Genomic DNA, 17,137 nt, shown 5'->3' on the forward strand with positions numbered 1-17,137 from the left:
TTCAATTCTAAAAGTTCAGCAAATTTAGCATGTGTTTCCAGGCATCCTGATTTCCTGATATTCACTTCGTAATTAGTCAGTGAGAGGTAAACCAGGCTTTATAGTCCTGAGGGGAATTGATGTAAGGGCTGTGTTTAATTGGTGGTTTAGAATCACTGGGAAATTGTTGTTATCCTGAGAGACATTGTGTCCCTCCATCATATTGATGTCATTATGTGTACCTGATATAGATCATGAGTCACCTTTTAACCCTGATAATGAAACTACTTTGTTTATGCTTCGCTTCTGTAAATTTTCTGCTATACTCTGTAAAGAGTTTATCTTATTCAAGTATAAGCACAAAATAATTTTATTTATCCTATATTGTTACCCATTCTGTTATCATTGATTTTGCTGGGTATGAAGATCATTTTTTGATATTTCAGTCTGATGCCACAAGTTGTTATTCACCTTGGGTTATTAAAACAGACAGATTCTGTTATTGAGATTCTATCCTACACATTAAAAAATGTAGATGTGTGTTTCCTTAATGCTCTTTCCCTTCTCCCCATCCAGGGTCAGTAAGGCCTCAGCAGCTTGTATTGTGTGGTGGCTGGACTTGGTCTGCTTCTCTTAAGCTGCCCTTCCTCTGTCCTTCCTCTTAGGGGTGGAGAACAAGGAGAAGAAGAGGAAAAGACGACTGTTTTCTCTTGGCAGTTTAGCTGATTCCAACTATATTATATAACACGGGCAGCCACACACCAGAAATGGTAAACTTGTGGTCATTTTAATGTGGTCATCATCTATCTTGTAGTTTATGGAGTCAGTAAGAAGAGAGGAAAAAAAACAAACAGAAAAAAAAAAATCTCACTGAGAAGACTGTCAGTTGTAATTAATTATTAATAGTATTCTTAGGCTGGGGATTTATTTTGGCTTGGGCTATACCTTTTGGTTGACTTTTCCACCGCAGGGGCTTTACATTGCTTTTCACTTTGTAGATCTTGCCCCATGTTGCAGTAAGTGAGACAAACATGCTGTAGAAAGTTCATCCACTTATATCCCAGATCTGGGACTCTAGAAACTCCAGAAATCTGTCCAATCTTCTCTAACTTTCAGCAAGCTACACTGGAAGGATATTCTTCCATCACAGTCTGTTTAAGAATGTTACTGAGTCATCCTGGCTGAAATAGTTCCTCAAAGTCAAGCAGGTGAGCGCATCTCTTGGTAACTCTGAACTTCAACTATTTACTCTTTTTTTTCTTTTCCCTTTTAGAGGCAGAATTTCACTCCCAGGTTGAACTGCAGTGGCTCTATCATAGCTCGCTGCAGCCTTGAACTCCTGGGCTCAAGTGATTCTCCTAGCTCAGCCTCCCAAAGCACTAGATTACAGGTGTGAGCCAAGGCACTCAGCCCTATTTACCCTTTATTATGTGCTGTGGACAATATCTTCAGGTAACGGATCTCAAACTATAATATGCATGTTTTGCTTGGGGTGTGTTAAAAATGCATGTGATACTTTATTGTAAGAATCTGTGCTGAAGTAAGGACAGTAAAAACAAAACAAAACAAAACAAAAACCAGTCTCACCTGGATAAACTCACAGTGAAAACAACAACAACAACAAAAGAGGGGAATACCGACTGCCTCCAAGCCCTCAAAGCCAGGTCCTTTAGCACTGCCAGGATAATCAGCAGAAACCTGTGTCATCTTTATGACTCAGCATCTTCTCTTGTCTTCTCTTCTCTGGGACTTTATAAACTACATTTTCTCTTCCTTTACTCTCAATATCTTTCCCAGTTTTACAGCTTCCAACATTTTTTAGAAGACTTGCTCTAAAATGTTCCTTTTTCTACAATGGGCAATAACTAAACTCAACCCCGTCCCATGATTTTAGGCAGAAAGATTCAAGGAACCATGACTGGATTTTTGGGCTTAATACCAACTTAATATTCTTGCCAACTGGATCTTTGTTTTTCCATAGTTCAATGGAATTTAATTCAATAATCAATCAATAGATACTATATGCCTGACAGTGTTTACATTATTGGACCAAACTTGAATAAGGAGTTCACAATTTGAGAGAGAAGACAGATGTCTAAAGTGATATTTATAAAACAATTTAGGTAAATGCACAGTATATTTTTCGAAAACTGAATATGCTGAAACAAACTCAAATGAGCAAATGTATTACGGAAGAAATATAAATGGGGTCCTGTATGATGACTGAATTTTGTATGCGTAGGCTGGATTTGGACCCCTGCAAAAAGAGCTGTCACCCCCAATGCCCAATCATCTCAGAGAATGGGAAGAATTCTATGGCCTCATTTTTCTGCTTAGGAAGCCACAGCATGGCCAGCTTTTACCAAGTTTCAATCGAATAAGACACAATATTGAATTTGAACAAGACAAAATAACATAAATCATGCTAATGAGTGATGTGGGAACAAGCCCAAGTGAACATAAAATTCAAAAGGGATGCTAGTGGACAACAGAGCAAAAGAAAACTTCTTGGAAAACTATCATTTGAAAAAAAAACATTGAGTAAAAGCATGCATGAGGCTATTCTGTGCAGAAAGAAAAGACCTTGGGAAGAAAAAAATTGTGAGCAAAATTATATAGTCAGGAGAGCAAAGGGCATGCAAGTCAGTGATGCAAAAGTTATGGAAAGAACAAAATGGTAACATTTACTGACTGATTAGATTCTAGAGAGATAATGAAGCAAAGAAAGAGAGGAGTTGAACTCTATCCAAAATTTTAAATGTTTTCTCTGGAGAGATGGATTGGAGAAAAGTTTAAAATAACAACAATTGATTTCTATATACTTAGAAGTTAAATATAGTTAAAACTATGAGATTTCTTTCTTACATCCATGTGCTTGTTAGAGACAGACAAGGAGGCAAAATCAGAAAACACTGGTCAGACTAAGTATACAACCTGAACACCTAGCTTTGAATAGGTAAGCAATATGTAGCAAAGGCAACAAATGGAGCTAATTCACAAGTAAACAATACAGAAATATAAAATATGAAATATAAGAAGAGTTATAATTGTACTGAGTCTCTCAAAGTAATTGACTCTGTATATAAATCTTTCCCAGAAAATCCATTGATTTGAATGTCAAGACTTTTTATATTTTAAAATTACATTTATTAAAAGAGTGGGGAGACAGCCCACAGACTGGGAAAACATTTTTTTCCAACTGTTTATCTGACAAAGGCCTAACACTCATCCAGGATCTACAAGGAACTCAAATGAGGTGAAAAGAAAAAACATACAGCCCCATTAAAAAGTGAGCAAAAGAGCCGGGCTGGGTGGCTCAGCCTGTAATCCTGCGCCTTGGGAAGCTGAGGTGAGTGAATTGCCTGAGCCCGTGGGTTCAAGACCCGCCTGGGCAAGTTGGTGAGACCTCATCTCCACAATAAATCTAAAATTAGCCAGGTGTGATAACGTGCGCCTGTAGTTCCGGTTATTCAGAAGACTGAGTCGGAAGGATCACCGGAGCCCAGCAGGTCGAGGCTGCGGTGGCCGGGAGCAGCCACTGCACTCCAGTCTGAGCGACAGAGTGAGACTCCAACTCAAAAAAAAAAAAAAAAAAAAAGTGGCAAAAGATATGAATAGACATCACTCAAAAGAAGACATATAAGCAGCCAACAGATATATGAAAAAATGCTCAGCCTCACCAGTCATCAAAGAAATGCAATTTAAAACCACACTGAAATACCACCTAATTCCAATCAGGAGAGCGATCATCAATTACTCGAAAAATAACAGATGCTAGAGAGGATACGGGGGAAAGGGAACACTTGTATACTGTTGGTTGGAGTGTAAACTAGTACAACCTTTGTGGAAAAGTTTGGCGATTCCTAAAAGGTCTAAAAATAGACCTTCCAAACAACCCCACAATCCACTACTGGGAATATACCCAGAGAAACTCAAATAACTACATGAGAAAGATACCTGTACACGTATGTTTATTGCAGCATTATTCACAACAGCAAAAACATGGAACCAACCGTGCTGCCCATCGAAAGAGGACTGGATTTTTAAAAATGTGGTACATATACAGATGGAATATTATGCAGCCATAAAGAATGACAACATTATGAACTTTACAGAAACTTGGATGGACTTAGAATCTGTAATACTGAGTGATCTACCACAGAAACAAAGAACCGAGTACCACATGTTCTCAATTATAAGCAGACCTTGAAAAATTATTGCAATAATTTAAGAAAGGGATTGGCAGTAGTGGGAAACTGCCAGGGGAGGGGAGGCACACCTCATCGACAAGGGTACCTGCATAATTAACATTTGTATACCTAACCCTGAATTGTACCCCACATCTTTAAAATAAAAATTTTTAAAAAAATTAATTGTAGCTTTCCCTAATTACTTGAGAGTTATTTGATTTTGAATCAGTTCTGGACATGTGAGATTTTTGCTTTTTATTTTATCTGCTCATCTCACTAGGGGGAAAAGAGGAAAGATGAATTTTCAGGTAATTTTTATTATTAGTTTGATAATGTTTTTTTCTCTTTATTCCTTTGTCATTGGTCATTACCAATTTATTTCCTAAAAGAGTCTCAAACCTATGAAGAGCAAATGATCTTACAACATTCTACAATTCCAAAGCTTTCCTTCTCCTCTGTCTTCTATTATCTTTTTTCCCTATAGCACTTGTCACTATTTAACATGTAATAAAGTTTAGTTATTTTGTTGTTGTTTGTGGTGGCAATTGTATTTCTTGGTTTTTTTTTAATTATTTTATTTTACTTTAGTTTCAGGGGATACAAGTGCATGTTTGTTACATGGACATATTGTAGAGTGGTGGGAATCGGTTTCAGGTGACTCATTCCCCAGGTAGTGAACATTATATCCCAATAGGTAATTTCTGAACCCTAACCTCTCCTCCCATAACTGCTCCCTTTTTAGAGTCCCTTACTATAAAAGTTCCATAAGGGTAGGTATTTTGTCTAACTGTTGTGTTCTTAGTACACAAAACAATGCCTAGCCCATAGAAGTCATTTATTTGCTGTTCCTATTGTTAAATAAATGGAAAGACAGATACATACGTGCATAGATGACCTTAGAAAAGTCCATTACATTATTTGTGAATAGAAATATTTTAGTACAACTTCGTAATTGATTAAGCAGAAATGAAGCTACTTTCAGTATAAAGTCTCTGTGAGAGCTGTCATTTTACAAAATCATTGAATCTGCAGCAATTTCTACAGACTGGGGACAGAATATGATTGCAATAAAATATAGGTAGTCCTTTAAATCCAAATATTTTTTCTTGGTTATACTTTCTTTGTACTTGCAACTCAATTCTGGAAGGTTTGCTTGCAATAGCTAATCAGATAAGTATTACTTTACTTAAGGATAAGGAAAGACAGGCTTGTAATAGCTTCTTTAGAAATGCGCATATTTAACTAACGACTCTTTCAATATAGCTTCTTTCTCAATTGACTGCACAGCATCACAGATTTCATTAAGCTCCTAGTAAGTATATTTCTTTTTTTCAGTTACATTTAAGTTTCAGGTCAGATCTAACCTCACAAAAAGATAGTTTGCTTATGTACTATATTCTCAATTGTTAATACTGTTATTTATAGCTTTAGTTAATAATTTTGCAAAATATCAGAGCTGAGAGAAGCGAGGGCTCTGAGCAAATGACCCACACAGAGCCCCATAGCAGCCTTTCTCCAGAGTTCCTGCATCCAGTCCATTCATGAACATCATATTGGCACTATAGTAGTTTCACTAGTAAGGGGATACTGGACTCGAGCTAAGAATGGTCAGCAGAGATAGAGTGTTATCTTATTTTCAATATGATTCTCCTAATGCTAACTGGTACACGGACGCCAATAGATTCCTAGAACACTTACCTAGCTGGGAAAACCTGTACTACAGTGGCCCGCCCACCAAAAAATAATTCAGATTTTTGGGGGATGTCCCCTTCATATATAGTTCTGTTTAATGAGTGAACGCATATTTGAAGAAATGAATTCAGAAGTAAAAAGGAAACGGGAGGTAGAACCAAAACCAAGGTAGAACCAACGTTCACAAATACTGAGTGGGCGGGGTATATTTAAGAGATATTGACTGAGCTTAAAGAGAGCTACTGCAAATGTGCATAGAATTATTTTGCTCAAGATTTATTTATGTTTCTCACCCAGAAGATTGAGACTAGATTGCTTTAAATATGAAAAAGCAAAAGCTCACTTAAATGGGTGATATTAACTTGAGAGTGGTCAGTGTTGTACCTTTTGTTCACATTGCATTCCCACTTAGCACCATGTCTTGCTTGTAATAGCTTATTACCAAACGAGATCCAAAAAACTCAGAATTTATTTACCCAAAAAAAAGCCCTGTGCATCCTTTCACATTTAAACTTCAGTCACCTTCAAAGTACTCTCTGCTTGATGCAATACACCTACTGAGATGCTTTTTCCACTGCTGGAAACAATTTTTGAACTCATCAGTTTTGATGCCTTTTAGTACTTCTACCATTTTTTGTTTCACCTCTTCTACACCAACAAAACGTTTCTCTTTTCTTCATTGGAGGAAAAAAAAAAAGTTGCTGGGCGAGACTGAGGGAATAGGCAGGGAGGGGTGCACAAGGGTCACCCCATTTTTGGTCAAAAACTGCTGAACATTCAGCGAACTGTGGGCAGCTGAGCTCATAAATCACCCCTGGTGAAATGGGCAAACGCGTTGAGAGAACGCTTCCCCCGACTTAAAAAAAAAAAAAAGAAAAAAATTCACTGAAGCTGAATGCAGCCTTTCACAAAAATGCTAGGTGATGTACTGAGGCCGATGGATTCCTAGAACACCTACCTAGCTGAGAAAACCTGTACTACAGTGGTCCGCCCACCAAAAAATAATTCAGTTTTTGGGGGGTGTCCCCTTCATATTTAGTTCTGCTTAATGAGTGAACGCATATTCAAAGAAATGAATTCAAAAGTAAAGTGAAAGCAGAAGAATGTCTTTGAATCCATCATGGATGAGTTGTAAGATCTATACTCTAGTTAATATAGGCAACCCATCTGTGTTCCCTCAACATTAAAGTCCCCAACCAACTCACAATTTAAAAGGAAATAAATCCAAATGTTAAAAAATACACCTCTCAGAAATTTGTTGAAACAAATTGTATTATCAAAACTATTTTCAAAAGACTGAAATGTTTCCCTTGTCAGCAAACATTTTTTTTAGAACACAATTTTCCTTTCTAACAGAAGGAATTACATTTTATACAGGACACTGCTCTTACCCTGACAAGTTGAAAAATTGATATTTTTCTAATCTTATTATTTGAGATAGAAAATAAATTTATTTAAAGGAGTAGCAGTAGCTATATTGGGAAAGCTTTTAAGAAGAAGCATAATGTTCTTTTTAATCTATTCATTATAAATATAAATATCAATCCCCCTACTCTTTGACTTATTTAAATTTCACCTTTATGAAATGTATCTCTACTAAATTCCAACATAGATTTAACAGTCTAGAAATCCCTTTTTTATATTTATAGCCAAGTGGAAACATACATAGTACTTCTCAACAAACTCTTTGGGTGGGGGATGGTATTACAAAAATAGATTTTCCTTACAGCTAAGTCATGTCATTTCTTTAGCAATCAGTGCACTTACTCTTAAACCTCTTAGTCACACCAGGTTCTCAGTGTGAGTGTGTCAGAAAAAAAGTCTTTTATATATTTTTGCTATCAGAACATTTCGTGTTACCACCTTGGCATTTCAAATTCTTCTCTTGAGTCTGTTTTCAGTTCTAAGGATGAAAGACAAAGACTGTTGAAGTTTAAACACCATGTCTTTCTTATCCTATTTTCCACATGACTCTGGATTTAAACTGCCAAGTGTCAGAAAGGATTTGAATCTGAGTTATTCATATGAAAACTGCTGTGTACAAATAACACTAAAAAATTTGAAGTGGCAGCAGTCATAGGCAACTTATTTTATGCTGATACATTACAGATGATTTCAAACTAAGATGAACATAATTAAATTTTGATGAGAATATAAATCTTTCCCAATTTTATCTCCTTTAAGCTACTGTATGATATACAGATTCATTATTCTTTGTCAAGAGATTAGTATAGCTTCTGTGATATATCACTAAAATCTTTATGCTAAATCATAAAGTTGAAAGAAAAAATTATGTGGCTAGAATTATCAATTATATGCCATATATGTATATATGCTGATATATACATTATATGCACAAGCAATTGTATGTACACATGTATAAAATTTATACATAATTTTATGTGTGTACATATGTATATAATTAACAAAGAACTGATAAATTCCAATTATTTGTATTAATTCTTTTTACATCAAAGAATTTTGTCAGTCTTCCCTTCATCCTTCAGAATATCCAGAATATATTCTACACAAATTATGCTTTTAGATAAAACAAAACTTAAACTATCAAATATCATTAATATATGAATTCATTTTATATCTACAAACAAGTAGTACTAGGACTGGGAGACAGTATATTACAATGACAAATGTTAAAATACCCTGATTTTTGTTCTGCTTTCCTTCAGTCATGTGACCTTAAGTAGGTCAAATATAAAATCTATGTATTCTCCTTTACTAATCAATAGAATGACTATTGTATTATTTGTTCTGACTATTTTACAGAACATTTAGAAAAATCACATTCATGTTTTATTAGAAAATTTCAAGGCAGATAAATCCCTTAAATATCAATCATATTAAATTTTATAATAAAACAAATGATACAGCAGGATCAATAAATTCTTTATTCTATACATTCTGATGTACAAATTTTACTGATTTCTTGAATTTTATATATATACATTTTAATTAGTTCTATTTCCTACATATTTAGTTTAATTCAACAAATATTAATTGAGCACCTAGTGTATGCCAATCTCTGAAGATGGCATTGCAGGGAACATAAAACCTAACAAGAAATAATGCCTGCTCTTAAGGAGCTTACAGTCTCTATTATGAAAACAAGACAAGGACCCAATAGTTATAATATAAAGCAAAATATCTATTCCATAAAAGAGGTGCCAAAAGCTGTTGTGGATTTCAAGGAGATTATCAGGTTAAAAAGTGGTATTGACATGAATGTTTAAGATGGGATAGAACTCCCTTCCCCTTCCCCCTAGATCATAAGCTAGAAGTCACTAAAGTCTAGTGAAATAGATAAAATGTGAAGAATTTTAAAAGGGTGAATATGTTCTAAGAATAGCATACTTTCTAGTAAAATTGCAATGCATAGTTTTCTGGCAAAATATATTATAAATATTTAAGAAAAATTGTGGGTACACACAGGTATTTGTACCTTAGTCAGTATATAATAAGTAGACACTAAGGATCCCTGAGCAGGGGACCAAAATGTTTGAGGCTCCACATTCTTGTGAAAGGAGTTCGGCTCTCTTTAGGAAGACTAATTGAACATAGCTATGGTGATGAATTTGAGAACGTGGGAATAAGGGTGCCAACATGTGTTAGCATGCAATAACACTGTCTAAACAGGTAAAAATTTAAGTCTGAATTGTTGTAAAAGCAGAATGACATTTTAAAAAGTTAAAGATGACAGAAATGAGGACACAATAATGATTAAAAATTGGACACAAAGAAAATGGGGGCAAAGATGATTCTATGAGTTTTGAATATAATTGAACATAGTCGGCTGGAAAAATGGTAGCACAATGGTGGCCACATTAATCAACATAGAGAATTTAGAAGAATTTCAGAATACAGGAGGAAACTTTGTTTGTTAGGGATGAGGAGGATGCTGATTTCTGATTTGAACTATAGAATGTAGAATTTGTCATAAATTGTGAATCTATATAACAATTGCAGGCCTGGAGAATGAGGTCAATTTGTATATTATCATTTGAGACGTAGTTCTTGTAATGAGTGGAATGGGACTTAACAAAAATTAACATAGACTTTTGGAAAATACCTACAGTTAAAGATAGAAGGATTAGGTGACATGAGACAATATTTAGTATTCAAAGCAATCAGGAAAAACCAGCAAACACTGTAACATGTACCATCCAAAGACAGAGGTTAAAGATAAAGTGTAATTTTAATTTTAAATTTTAAAATGTGATAAACATAGCAAAAAGAATACAGTGACTAAGAGAATGAATCTTTGGAGACGTCTTTGGACTTGGCTTCTAAGTGATCAACAGGGGAGAAATTGTTGTTAACAAATATTTGAGACTTTCCTATGAATAAAAAAATAATGGTAAACAAAATATGCATATTTTCTCTGGACTCCTAGAGCCTAATATGTATTAAGTGTAAGTCATAATAAAACACACACACATATTCAATTCAACTTTTCTGAAATGATCTAAAGAAAAATAGAGGGTAAATGAATAACAAAAGAAACTTATTTCATCTAAATGATGAAGAAAGGATTCTCAGAAGATTGCATGTGTAAGATGAAACCAGTAAGGAACTGGACAAAGGGAAGGAGGGATCAGAGCATTTGAAACACAGCAAAAGCAGACACAATGCTATATATGGAGGCAACACTGGAGAAACGAAATAAAAGCTCTGTTTCTGAAGCAACATGAGCAAGAGTGAGAGCAGTGCATAATCATTCATTTCTTCATCTAAATTTGATGATGGATTATGTAATATGATATGTCCTGGGAAGTACCTATATCCAGTAAACAGGAAAAATAAGGCTGAATTGGTGAAAAGAAGCTAGATCATGCAGGCTTTGCATGCTGCTTTAAGGAATTCTATCTTTATTTGGTGAACAATGGTAAGCTGTTAAAGACTTTAAGAAGGAAGTAAGTGTAATATATAGTGGAATATGGTGCAGCCGTGAAGGACAAAATTATGAACTTTGCAGCAACTTGGATGGATTTAGAGTCTATCATACTCAGTGATCTATCATAGAAACAAAGAACTGAGTACCACATGTTCTCACTTATAAGCAGATCCTGAATATTTACCATAATACTATAAGAAAGGAATTGGCAGTACTGGAAACTTCCAGGGAAGGGAGTGGAAGCCAGGGCATATAACATCAATAAGGATACCTGATCTCAAACCAAGCAAAATAGGAACAAATGAGAAGCCCAAACTTTACCTGACGATAGCCATTTGTATACCTAATCCTGAATTGTACCCCACACCTTTAAATTAAAAAATAAAAATAAATCAATAAATAAAAAGAAGGAAGTGAACTTATACAGTATTTGTACTTTAAGATGATCCCATAAGGTATAATGTAAAGAAGGACTGGGGATGGCAAGATTTGATGTAGAGGTCTACAATGACAAGTTTTTGCAGTATCCTTGTGAGAGTACAGGGTAATTTGGTCTGGAGTAGTGACACTGAGATGGCAGCAAGTAGGTAAATTCTAAGTATATTCAGTAGGCAAAATCAAAACAATATGAGGTGATAGATTGAATATAGGGGATGAAATATGAGGAAGCATCAAGGTTGATTCTCAGGTTTCTGGCTTATGTTATAGTGGCCATGACTGCCATTCTAGACACAGGGAATACTGGAGAAGAAGCAGATATTAATATACCAGTGTAAAACAAGGTTTTGATATTTTTCTTCAATAGTGATCATGAAAACAATCAACTTAGCCACAATCTGTCTTAGTTCAATTTCTGACCAATAATAGGCATTGCTCAGATGTTTGCCAGATCCTAGCAGTGTTTGTCCATGGAGTTTGTCTCTCTATGTATAGCTAATTAGGATGTTTGACTCTATCACACTGGCCTGATTAGCACAATGCTCAAATCAACAGAGCTAACCAGAGATTACGAGAGATGAGATGTACTCACTTCGATAGAGATTACGTTTATGTGCAGTGTGCATCATTTTTCAGAACCAATAAATAAAGTTGACAGACTATAATTGAGATCCACAGATAATTAGTGTTCTGGAGGAAAGAGATAAAAGTAGAAAAATGGTCTTGAAAAAACTTTATATTCTAACACAGAAATTTTGCACATTTCTTCTGGCATGTAAACTCTTCATTGTTACCCATTGTCAGTGCACATATTATAGTTTTCATTAACTTGAACATCAGATTTTCACTTCCTTTTTCCCAATTAATATTTTCAATCTAAATTTTGAGTTAACTATACCTCGCCAAATAGAGTATACCTTAACTTTTCAATCTACTTGATTTCCTCTGCCAATGTGCATCACTGAGTGAAAGTGATATTTTGCCCTTGATAATTATCTTGTTTTTGGTATCATAGCATATCTCTAAGACCTCATTAGAAAGACACTTAGTTCTCTTCATTTTATTAGGCTTCCATGTAGAATATTAAAGCTTTATTTTCTAGGCCATCCAAATCTAAGAAAGATCCACTTTTAAATAATAAAAGCCCAAAGAAAGCCTTTCCTTACACTAAGCCATTTTTGTCCATTTCTTTCCTCAGATGTTCTCTCTTTTTTTCTCTTTCTCTTTCTTTATTTCTTTGTTTCCTTCTTTCTTTTTTTTAGACTACACAAAATTAACCTATTAACATGTGTTAAATTTGAAAAGAAGAAGAAGAACTTAGGAGAAAACAGAAGATGAAACCCCTGAGGGAACTCTGCCATACAGGAAGAATGCTAACAATTTGAGGTATGTATATTTTTATAAATATATTGGATGATATATAATGTCATGCGTTTTTTAACCAAACAATATATAGTTGACATATTTATATGTTAATATACATAACATATATTAAGTTTGAGCCCATTTTTGAAAACAGATTCTTGTTTTTCTCTTCTATAAACAAGCCATTGTCTTGATTTGTTTTTTTTCTGAAGCAGTCTTGGCCACAGGGGTTTCAATGCAGTATTTTATTTGAATACATATGCAAGGACATTCTAGCAGAGATGTGAAGATGTGAGAAAGGGAAGCTAAGACAACCAACAAAGTACTGCCCAGAATCCAGAAACCACTGTGAATATGAACTTGGTCTCACTGAAGGACTCTAGGAATCCATAAAACGAGCTCTTCAGAGCAATTTTCCATCGCAGAGCGGCTGGTGAAGGATGGGAAAGTGGGAAAAGTCTGGGTGTGATGGTGGTTTAATATCTAGTACTTTTGAACTGTTATTGTGGGTAGACCCTGACTCCTGAAGAAATCTCTAGTGCAGTTGGCAGTCCTCAGGTTGCACTGTGTTATCAAAGCTGAAGAATATGTAAGAATAACACAACTATGCTTTAACATTTTCTTTCTGATGGCTATTTAGATTCCAATTTTTTCACCATCATAAAATACCACAATATCTTTATGCATAGTTATTTGCATGGCTGTTTGATTTTTTTCCCATGATATAATTCCTAGAAGTGAAATTAAAGAGTAATTAAAAAATTATAGGTTGTAATCTTTGGCTGTGTTTTGGGATAAAGAGAGGCAACTTTCTTCTGCTTATGTGAATGTCTCTATGGAATGTCAGGTAATATAAAATTAATTATAAATGTAGCATTCTAAATTTAGATTTTCTATTTAAAATATTAACATTTTAGCATTTAACATTTATTTTTAAAGTTTGCTTTCTCCATTATTGCTGTGAAAAATGTCAGCATTTTCAATGAAATTAAATGTACCTAACATTATATAGCAGGACTAACATTTAGTACAATTTTTCATCTTAAGATAAAGGTAACATTGATTTCAAAGGAACAACAGAGAGAAAATGTTTAGGATTTAAGCCTAGACAAAACATCCTTAGACTTTACATCTAAAAACACAATCCATTGAAAAAAATGGTATTCATCAAAACTGAAATCTTTTTCTCTGCCAACTATTTGAAGAGGATGACAGGACAAAGTGCAGACTGGGAGAAAATATTGGAAAGCCACATATCTTGCAAATGACTTTGATGTAAAAGATGTAAAGGGCTATCAAAACTCAACAGTTTAATAAATGTAATTAGAAGACAGGCAAAGGACATGACTAGACATTTAACAGAAAAGGATATTCAGATGACAAATGAAAAGATGTTCAACTTTATTATCCTTTAGGAAAATGCAAATTAAGAGCACAATGAAATATTGCCACTATACACCTGTCAGAATAGTTAAAATAAAAACAAAATAGTGACAACAACATATGTTGGTGAAAATGTACAGAAATTATATCATTCATACATTGCTGATAAGAATGCAAAAATGAGATACTCTGGAAAGCAATTTGGCAATCTCTTCTAAAACTACACATGCAACTATCACGTTGCATGCCATTGCACTCCTGAACATTTATCTCAGAGAAATGGAAACCTACATTCCCATAAAAAAATGTGTACATGAATGTTCATAGCAGCTTTATTTGCAATAGCCCTGCACTAGAAACAACCCAGCTGTCCTTCATTGGGTGAATGATTGCACAAACTGCAGCACATGCATACTACATAATATTACTTGGCAATAAAAAGGCACAATCTATTGATGTATACTGCAACTTGAACAGATCTCTAGGGAAGTAAGTTGAGAAAAGAAACTCCCCAAAATTTATGTTGTGTATGATACCATTTATATAACATTCTTGAATTGAGAAAATTATAGAAATAGAGAACAGAGTTAGTTGTTGCCAGGAGTTTAGGATGGGTTTGGGGAAGGGAGATGTGTTATTAAAGGGCAACACTAAAGAATCCTTATGGTGACTGAAGTGTTGTATCTTGACTGTAGTGGTAAATACATAAACCTACAACTGTGTTAAAAATACATAAAGTTAAATACAACATATACACCAACAAGCACAAATAAAACTGGGGAGCAAGTTTAGTGGATTGTATCAATGTCAATGTGATTGTGATCTCGTACTACAGTTTTGCAACATTTCATTGGGGGAAACTGGGTAGAGTATACATGGAATCTCTGTATTATCTCTAACAACTTCATGTGTTTAACATTTTCATCATATCAAAATTAAAAGCGAATTTTCAAAAAATTAGCAACATTTCTGTCTAGAACATATGTACATATGTATTAGTGGTTAGGTTTTGAAGAATGACAAATTTTGTGCTTATTCACTACCAAGTGCCTAGTTTCCTATCTTTTCTTTATATTCTAAAATAAGCATGATTATTCACAAATCACTTATACATAAAGTAATGCCAGAACTCTTTCTTCATTTGGAAGCTAATATAATTTATATCAGGTAAACAAAAACATTAAAATATTCGAATCATTAAATATTGTGGAAATTCTTCCTTGTTTATCTTCAAAATAAAACATGAAAAGGAAGTGTTATTCATAAAGCAATTTTTGAAGAACTTATTTAAGAAGATATGTTCCTTTATTAAGCCAATCTTTTGGGGAAAAAAAAACACTGTTTTACTGAATACTTGATATGCATTACCTCATTTAGTAATCCTGGCAGTATGAAGTGGGTATCATTACCACCACCTACTTTTTACAAGTGAGCAAACATGTAGTATTTGTTATGTGCCAGTAATGTTGTAAGTGCTTTACATACATTAGCTCATTATTTAGATAACATACTATCCCCTTTTATATAAAAGGGAACTGATTGGGATTATATAAGAGAAAATCTATGCAATCTGGCTCCAGACCTCTCTAGAGTGTGTCCAGGAGACATCAAGTGACAGAGATTTTTTTTTTTTTTTTTTTTTTTTTTGAGTTGGAGCCTCATTGTGTCACCCAGCCTGGAGTGACAGAAATTCTTAATCATTTACTTAAGGTCACACGGCTACTAATGGCAAACTCAGGATTTGAACTTACATTTTTTTCCACTACACCAATATTTATAAAATTATGTTCTTTTATTATTTAAGCTGCCTTGTTTAAAACCTAGGCCCTCTCCCTTTCCTTAGCTTTATTGAGTTCAAATCTCTGGTGTAGAGATCCTGGAATCTGAACCATCCTAGGATATTTTGCTAACATTAAAGTGTGAGTCTGACTGCATTCTAACCCACAAAGTAGGTTACCTGTGAAATGAAATGAAATATCTGAAATAATTATAAATGATACCATATTTCATAAAGCCTAAGAGTCAACTTTTTTTTTTACAGTTTTATCATTCAACACCTCTGAAATAGAATTGCCTGTTACAATGAGTGGTTTCTTACAATCATAATAGAAACATAATTTTTTTCCTTAGTGCTATATAAAATAATGTTGGTTTACATTTGTTAAAGTATGGTAGAGTTCACTGGATAATAAAATGATAAGATAATAAAATGAAATAAAACATGTTACTCATGGGTCACATGTGAAATGGCTCGGGTCTACATGCTATGAGAGACTGTAAGTCATCCTTCATACCTAGAGTCACATATACCATGAAAAGTCACTAACCATTAGCAGGTGAGGCAAATAAAATGATGTGTTTGAAAACCCTTTGAAAACAATAAATCATTATGTAATGGTGTGTGCCTATGAATGTGTATGTAAGCATCGGCATGAAGTAAGATTATTAGAGAAAGTGGAAATAACTTAAAAATGCTCATTTCCAAACTTGGCAAACGTGTGATGTAATGACATTATAATTTGCAACATTCTTCTTCTCTAAGAATAGCAGACATATCAGTAAAGAGTTAGTGCTTATTAATGCTTGCTATGCCATAGGAAATTGTTTAAGTGCTTTGCACAAATGATCTCATTTGAGCCTCTCATCAATCCTATGAATACAAAATTATTACTGTTCTATAATCCCTATTTTACAAGAGAAAACTGAGTTATAGGGACATTAAATAAGTTGACTTGAGATAGGGACTTGCTTGGTGAAATACATCTTAAAGGAAAATTTGCTTATTCTAGCTTACAGACTGAATTCACATAATACGGCAAAGACAGTGTAGACACAGAAGCTAAGTTCTATTGATAAAGAAAAGGAAAGAAAAGAAAAAGCAGCATGTGGTAAAATTTGCAAGTGTGTTTATTAAAATTCCTCTTTGGACTCATTTGATGTAAATTCTTTATTTTCCAGATTATGTATCTCTACCAAGTGCATTGGGCTATGAAATTTACCTTTTCTCTCTTCTACTGATGTGAGCACTTTAGCTTGATTTGTGGCATAATGTTCATAGTGTCCTCCTCTCTGTGATCCCATTGCCTGTTTGTGTTCCACATGCTTGACCACTCTACTCTTTAAGCCTTTGCATACATCTGCGAGCTGGATGTTCTTCTAATTCTATCTAGGTTTTCTGTAT

This window comes from Carlito syrichta, unplaced genomic scaffold (genome assembly GCF_000164805.1).
Source record: "Carlito syrichta isolate Samal-C Ts95f unplaced genomic scaffold, Tarsius_syrichta-2.0.1 Scaffold315131, whole genome shotgun sequence".
Taxonomy (NCBI): domain Eukaryota; kingdom Metazoa; phylum Chordata; class Mammalia; order Primates; family Tarsiidae; genus Carlito; species Carlito syrichta.